Source organism: Apis mellifera, linkage group LG5 (assembly GCF_003254395.2).
Source record: "Apis mellifera strain DH4 linkage group LG5, Amel_HAv3.1, whole genome shotgun sequence".
In the NCBI taxonomy this organism is placed as follows: Eukaryota; Metazoa; Arthropoda; class Insecta; order Hymenoptera; family Apidae; genus Apis; species Apis mellifera.
In genome coordinates, this window is record NC_037642.1 from 6736734 (window position 1) to 6745624 (window position 8891).

Below are 8891 nucleotides of genomic sequence, written 5' to 3' on the forward strand. Positions count from 1 at the left end.
ATCTTGAACACACTTTTTCTTTTCCCGTCGCGATACCGACGTGACGTTGTTGCAATGCCAATAGACCAAAAATCGAGCGCGCAATCGAATACGAACACACGTGACACGCGCAATCTTTTGGTATTTTGATGAAACTGTGACTGTGTAGGACTGTGCACGCTATAAAAGAAGAGGGAGATAAGTGCGTAACAGAGGAAAAAAGCAGGCAACTTTCTCTTACTTTTTCTCTCTTTCTCTTTTTCGTAACTTTATTATAAAACGTATCGGATTGCGGGCACGCGTGCATCTACTTTGCTTACACTTCGCGACAATAGCCGGTTGCGATAAATCGAGATATCAGGGTACACACACTTGAATCGACATGCCGTCACGAGAATCGAGTATCGCAGCGACTAAGCGAGAACGAAGCCGACTGCTTGTATTTATACACGTCGAGGCACTCGGCCTAGACTGTCTCTTCGGGCGCATCCCCCACCTCCAGGTCCGGAGTACCCAACAAGAAGAAACACACATCGAAGACACGACTTTGCGATTCTCTGATCGTTTACAAACAGCCTCTTTTCATTCGATATATCGTTACGCTTATTCAAAATATAATTACGAGATCGAACGAAGTAGACGATCGTATCGTTCGTTTGAAAGCAAGATGGTGGACATCAAAGGCGTCAATAAAGTGCACCGTACATGATAGAAATTTAAAAGAAAGATAAGTGACTATAATAATCATTTTATAAAGGCAACTAATCACAATTTTAAGAAAAATTTCTATACATATTGTTATATGACAATGAATATACTATACTATATTTTTTCCATTGTGATATTTATTTATCTCTGATTCATAAATTTTGCAATGAAAATATTTAAAAAAAATAAAATGATTAGATTTTAAAATTATTATAAATTATATGAAATGTCTTAGAAAATGACAAAGCAAGATAATGCAAAATGAATTGATAATACAAAACAAAAGTTAAAATAACCTCAAATCTATATTCATTCATAAATATAAAATATTTTTGTTTAGTTAGTTTTACTAGCTATATATATTTATTCATTCCTTTTTTTTTATTCTTTATTTTATATGTCCTTTTTTTATTTCAGTATTTCAGAATATATTTGATATTCAATTTTTAAGTTTAAGTGAAGTAAAATAGGTTATACTTAATATAATAAGATTATATTAAATTCAATATAATATATTAAATTAATATATTAAATTCAAATAAAAAATTGCAAAACAATGTTTCATTTAAAAAGATGATAAGAGAATGACTATTATAAAAATATATATGATAACATTTCTTATATTTCTGATTCATCTTCTGAATTAAATTTATTACAAAATTTTTCACATATATTATTTAAAAATCTATATAAACAATATAATGATACGATCATTTCTGTGTAAATAATATCAAAATGTTTTGATTCAAAATGCTAAATATATGTAAACATTGTTGATAATATAATTAAATGAAATTCTAATATATCAATTGTTACATAAAACAATAATAATTTTGAGCTCAATGTAAGTATGTTCTTTATTCTGAATAAAATAAAGAATTTAATATATTTTTGTGTTATATTAAACATTTTTACGATTATTATTTTAACAAAAACATTCTAAATTTTTAAAAATTATACAAATATTCGGATCTCGTTTATAAATTATTCTAATATTAAATTTAATATTTAATTATCTAATATGAAAATTTTTCTCATTGTAGCTTCGAAAAAAAAAAGAAAAACAAAACATTATTTATCGAACAAAACAGAGAAACTATCTAATGGGCAAAAGTCTGAAAGTTTTCAAACTTCAAACGATAATAACCATGACTCTGTAAATGGGAAAATCTTGTATACACAGGTAAAAGAGACAGTGATCCAATCTTTGATGAAATAAATATCTGTCACGTACATTCTCATGCATATCTCGAGCTGTGATAAAGATTCTCATTAACAATGATGATAAATATTGCAGGTATTCCTCTCTCATTTTCTTCTTGATTAAACATTCTTTATAGGCAAATGGAGCAAAGAATACTCGAGAGAAAACATAGGAAATTATTAGGCTTTCGAACTATCTACCAACTCGTAATTCATTTCATAATCCACTTTTAACGATCAGTCATTATTTAACGTCTCTGAATTGACGAGCGACGTTACCTAACAGGGCTACTGATCCATAGATTAATTTTCTTGTGGAACACAATATAAAGTTTGTGCGCTCGAAACTGCGTTCAATTAATTCATTTGTTTGTCGGGAAGTTTCTAATATAGCTTCGTTTGTATTTTAACGAGTCCTATAATAATTAGACTCGTTTGAGAATTTTTACTAAAATTCTTAAAATTATATATATATTTAAATATAAATCACAAGAAAACAAAATTAACAACAATTTTATTATCAATTAGGAGAAAGTTTTGACAATATTAGAATTATTTATTTTATTATTATTTCTCTAATATTTTTAAAATTTTTAAAATATATTTAAATTGAATTGTATTATATAAAAAAGCGCAATATATTTCATGTGTATGATTCACAATCGTATCACGTGACACTTTTTCGTTGTGACATGACCTAATTTCTTAGGACAACTAGATGAACTGAACTTTGAACTCAACATCTGTGTTGTTTATGAATTTAGTTTTATAGACAATATTAGGATATTAGGACATTAAATTAGGATCGAATACTAAAATAATGCTTTTTTAATTATAATTGCATTAATAAATTATTAATTCTCTTTGGATACTTAAATTAAATTAATGTAAACATATTGATCATACTAATTATCATAAATAATATGATAATATAATCATAAATAAATATATTATATTAATGTTATTAATTTTATTTAGATAAATATTTAATGAATCGAGCGCATAAAACATTATAATTATCTATTAATTTATTATTATCAATGGAACATTTAACTCTTAATGATCATTATAAATTCATTGAATGGAATATATGCAAAAGTTTACCACTTCAATAATTATAACACCATAAATTACATAAATAATAAATTGCCTTTGCCCAATAAACTTGGTTGGCAGTTATGCAAAGCAATTAATTTATCACTACCTTTGAAATATTTATTCTTTATCAGTTATTATATTTGGAGTGTATGTAAAAGTATCACTTTTCTATAAATACAATATTATAAATTATACGCATGTAGAAGATCATATAAATATAATAATTAATTTATTACTAACTTCCTTTTCAATTATGACACTATGTCACAAATGGTAAATTGAGCTTAGTGAATTATGTAAACATATATGTGTACATAGCAATTAAATTATCTGCTTTTGAAAGCAGTTTAACCCTCACATGATTATTAATCCTTATTCATTGATTTTAGATCACATACAAAAGTTTTATTTTTCCAATATAATTCCATAAATAGATAACTGAAAGTTGAATTATACATAAGTATTCGATAAAGTTAATTTATTGCTACATGCCTTTGAAGCATACAACCTTTGATCAATAATTACCTTAAAGATAACTATAGAGTATTGTAAATATATTTATCTTTCAATCACTTCATCCATTGAATTTAATTCTATGATAAAATAAAATAAAAATGGGAATAAGTTATATTATATTGGAAAACATACAAAATTTAATTAAAATAATTTTTCAGGATTTAATTAAAATTTTTTATGTTTAAACCCTTTATTGCATATATTAAAACTTTTATCGTGGAAGCAGTATTTAATCATTCTCTTCTACATGCTTCTATCACTCAATAATAACGTAATACATCTCTATGAACAAAAAATATTATAGTAAATTTAATTATATATAACATTTCAAAAATTTTTTGACTCTATAAAAATTTTCATTAATATTTTTCATGGATCCATTTAATCGGTTCTATTAAACTTATCTTTTATACAACAGAACGCTTTGAGAAACTCGGTTGTTCGAGAGAGACGAGATGGTCATCCATGGAAGAACGAAGAGAGTTAATTGGCTGAATCGAATTAAGAGTCAGCCAATATTTTCATCGCTGCAATTCTCTAATTAGCCGCGGACGAATTGACCAATTGTTTCCACCAGTTTGCACGTCCGCCTCTCGTTAACGACGAGTCATCGACAAAAGGGAGCACCATACGATTTTATAAAAAAAATCTCATCATTCCATTTCAATAGTACTGTTTGGATAGATTCATTGTTTTGTATTCTCATCTTATATAAAATTTTTTTTTTTTGTTACAGAAAAAATGAGGAAAGAAAGGATTATATTTAAAATTTTTACAAACCTTTTAGAAACCTTGATGCTATTTTTGATAACAATCTATTAATTATTTAAGATAGAATTTACCACACTGATAGAGATGAGAATTGTTACTTTTCAATTTGCTCACGTGAGAAATAAGAATTCTAGGTTTGTTTGTTAAATATTGAAATAGATAAGCATGATAATGAATGTGTGCAATTTTAATCAAACAAAGTCTAATCGCTATACGATTATGCAATAAGTCAATAAGGCGCGATGAACAAGCTTATAGAAATTTATGAAGTAAAATGTACAATTGGACACGTTCCAGAAAACGTGAAAGCAGGAAATCACATAACAATAATAGGTAAAATATTTGAACTTTTCAATAATATTGTTCTGTTGAAATATATGCTGATGAACTTATATATGTTGGTTAGATTAGATTAAAAAATTAAATAGAACGCTATAAAATAGTATAATGGCACTTTCAATAATTCTAATTAAAATTCCAGTGAAAAAACTATTATGGAACAATAGAATTTCCTCTAAAGGAAAGAAGATTATTACAATCTATCAATAATAATAACAAAATTCTAATATTCCACAATCTAAGTTCCTTAACCTTCGAAGAAAAAGAATATTTGGAAAACAAAGAAAAAATTTTTCCTCACTTCATGGAAATCATTTTTCAAAGGAACGATTTTATGCATCGAAGAAAATATCTGTCACTAGCAACGACCTTATCAGTCAACAGCTTATCATCGACCTCACGTAGTTGAGGACAGGTTTATGACTTGACTGCTGGAATCGCGAACAAGTGTATCTCCGTTACCTCAAACGGTTCCTCTTTTCTTAATACCTCTTTTTGACGTAGACACATTCTTGTTTTGAGAAAACTAAGACAAAGCAGAATATTTGCAAAACATATGCGAAAAGAGACACGATTTTCCGAACGTGGTATAACTATATATTGTCTTATAATCGCGAAAGAAGATTCGAGACACGTGTGAAGACGGACAAACAGCACCGATTCAACTTCAAAGAAATTTCTTTAACGTCGACACGATGTCGAATTGACAACTGATGGTATCAAAGTTTAAACGTGATTTAAAGTTTATTTCTATCTTGTTTCGTTACTTTTATTTGATTTTTCATTATTTTTATTTTCAGAGTTATTTCTTCAGATTCTTTTGAGATTTCTTGAAAATTGTTGAACAAAACGACTTAAAGACGAATGATCTTTTAATTTAAAAATGAGAATTTTGAAAGAAAGTTTATTTACTTTATATATATAACAATATTAATTTAAAATACAAAATTCATAAACAAATGTCTAATTATGAGTGAAAGGAAATCTCATATATTTTAATAGAAACTTTACGTTAAACCATAGTTTCATATCTAAACAAATGCATAACTTAGTAACACCTTCGCCAGACAGATTTCTCGTCAAATAATAACGATATCTTTTGAAACGACAACTTTCATCAACGACAACAGCTTTCACATCGACAAATATAGAATTCCATTTCATAGGATCGAATTCAGTCCGAATTTTGATACGAAGCCCATCAAAACATGAACGAATTTGCGACAAAATGATTTATCTTGTTATAAAAGTATATCTAAAATCGAGGGAAATATCGTTTCTGGAAAACAGCAATATCATTGAGATCCTAAATGCTCGTTAACCTATCTATCGAAACCGATTTTAACGCTTTTGGAATAAATGATTATGCATGCAGATAGCACGATCCCACGATTACCACTCATTACGCCGAGTTGTTCCATCGGGAACGACACGATATCGGCGGTACAATCACGGCCAAATTGCCTTTGGACGATAATGTTCGGAGAAATGACCGAAACACCGATGCACTCGATGCATCCGTAAAAAAAAGTAACGCGAGAATCACGATTATGGGTATCCAAAGAGCCAAAACGAAATTTGATTCGATACTTGGTTAATTCTGGATTAAGTGATGGGCGCAAGTAATATTGCAAGTAATATGATCTTTCATGAATAATGATAGAAATGAATCTTCTTTATTTGAAGATTAAATAAGATAATCTCTTATGAGTAAATAGTAATCGAAATTGAATGAAATGTGTAAATGTGAATGAAATTAAATTTTTATATTGAAAATGAAATATGATGAGTAAAAACTCATGAGGCAAACTTTTTATATTGAAAAATTAAATATGATCTCTTACGAGTAATCAAACTCTATGCAGTGAATATTTTATAATGAAATAATGAATTTTTTTATGAATCGAATTCTTAAAATGAATGGAAAAGTGAAATAAACTAAACAAATTAACATTTCACAATCTAAGCACATAAAAAAAAAAAAACAAAAAACGTGATTTCTTACAGGTATTAAAATTAAAGATGGAATTTTATTTGTATTCGTGTGTACGTATAGAACTTAATCCCATCGCTAACTCGAGCCAATTTCCAACGAGAGAACCCTCTCTTAAATCGACGAAAATTACTGGTTACTCAAACGACCCTCCATGAAATGTGAAAACCTGTGTATATTCGAAGGGACCATGCTCGATCGAAGGACGTTGAGAACGTGTTATGCAAGAGGCTTCGCATATATTTATATATGTTAATAAATAAAATTTTCTCGAACAAAGAAAAACTGAAATAATTGCTGTCTGAAATACAGAAATCGAGCGAGTAGTACGCGTGCAACTTTCACTCTTGTCTTGGCACGTTCCAAGGAACAAAAATTGACTTGTCGCACAAACGTTCGCCTGATCTGGGTTGCGATTGTTTCTGAGAAACCGAGCACGACAATTCGAAGATATTTCACGAAAAATAGAGTGACCAGATGATCTCGGGGTTATCTCAGTGGGGAGATATCTTGTGAACATAATAAAATGGATATTTATGGATATTGTGCTTGATATTGTGAAGAAATATTTTCTTATTGTAGTTAGAAGGAAAACTGAAAGAAATACAGGATTTCATGAATTTTATTGAGTAATATTTTGTATGATATTTGATATCGGATTTGAAAGGTTTCTTGAACAATGAAAATCTTTAAAATTAAAGGTAATATTTCTTTTTCCTTAATAATTCTAATTCTGAACATAACAAATTTATTTCTTATTTATTCTATAATATATGTCATGAATTAAATTATCATTTTTACGAAAATTTGTCAACATAAAAGAGTTCTGAATAAAAAAAAAGTATGGAAAATTGTTAGATAGGATCATATATATGATGTAGTATGCGTGTGGTTAATAATTTCTTTATTATTAAAATTAGCTGTGTAGGATAAGATCTTCAATAAATTTGTTTTCTCAAGATCTATATCAGAAAATAATAGCATATAATCATATATTATTATTCTAAAATTTGCATGTGAAACAACGTGAAAACATCAATAGATATAATTTTGAACTTAGTTACCAAAATTAAAAAAAAAATCATTTATACAAATATATTGTGTGTGTAATTTCAAGTGGAAAGTGAGACTGACAGGAATCAATAAAAATCGTTCGTGAGATGTTTCTTGAAAGCGAAAGTTCGTAAATTTCGTTGCTCACCGAATTCTTGTATCTTCCTTTTTTTGCGAGAGTTTCTTTCAACACGTTCCATAATTGATCCATTACAAATAACAGAGATGAAAGAAATGTATTTTCAAGGAAATATATTTTTAACAAATTAAATTTTTCGTTGTTTGATTTATTATCTGCAATATAGGTCCTGCGCTTATTCTTAAAACAAAAAATATTTTAATTTACTTGATAAAAATTATAATATTTCAATATATATTGATTTGATTGATTATTATAATATTGATTAATATGAAGCATAAAACACGAATCGTATATTCTTATCCAATATTATAATTTATCATTATTTATAATTTGCACGGAAAAGCTTAACTGGTTTCCCGAAACGATTTCTTGAATTTCGAGAACGTCACGTGTTTTTCGAGAGGGTTTCTCGGAAAGAATTGAATATCTAATACGCAAATTCTCTGTGATAAGCCATGAGAACGAATTTTGGAACGGTGTCGCTCAAAAGATAAGCCGGCTTTAGAATATATATACTTTTGTTGCGAGATGAATTCAAACGAAAGATGTTATACGTGACCATCCGCACATTCTACTAAAGAACACGCGAGTAATCGAATTCACACATTTTCGAGAACGAGAATGTAATGATGTAATTTCGATTCACGATTTCGATTCATTTTCCTCCATTTTGAATAATTTCGATTATTCAAGAATCGATTATTTAAAAAATCGATGAAAGAATCTTTTATGACGAAATAAGAGGTTATGGTAAATGCGTAGTTTTAATTTGATCGATTCAATTGGATTTGAACTAAACATGTTTAATTGAAACATTGATTGATATTTATTAAATTTTAATTATGTGGAATAAATATTTTGTATTAAAAGAAGAAAAATTATTGTATAAATAACATAAATATACGAGATATTATTCCTTTTTTCAAGTTTATTAGTATTTTTCTATAATTATAAATAAAAAAAAATAATATATAAAAAAATTGATGATATATAATAAATTTAATTTTTTATTTTTATCACTTTTACATTTATTGATACAATAAACATTATGAAATAGATTATTAACAACTACCAACTGAATTAATAATG

General features: G+C 27.6%; 1 long non-coding RNA gene across 1 annotated transcript; it reads left to right on the forward strand.

Annotated features, from left to right (window-relative positions):
- Nucleotides 1-1735: 1735 nt before the first annotated feature.
- On the forward strand, nt 1736-7998 carry LOC100578444. Its single transcript, XR_003304741.1, has 4 exons — nt 1736-1984; nt 3923-4608; nt 4757-5330; nt 5415-7998. It is a non-coding gene; the product is annotated as an uncharacterized LOC100578444 (long non-coding RNA).
- Nucleotides 7999-8891: the final 893 nt, after the last annotated feature.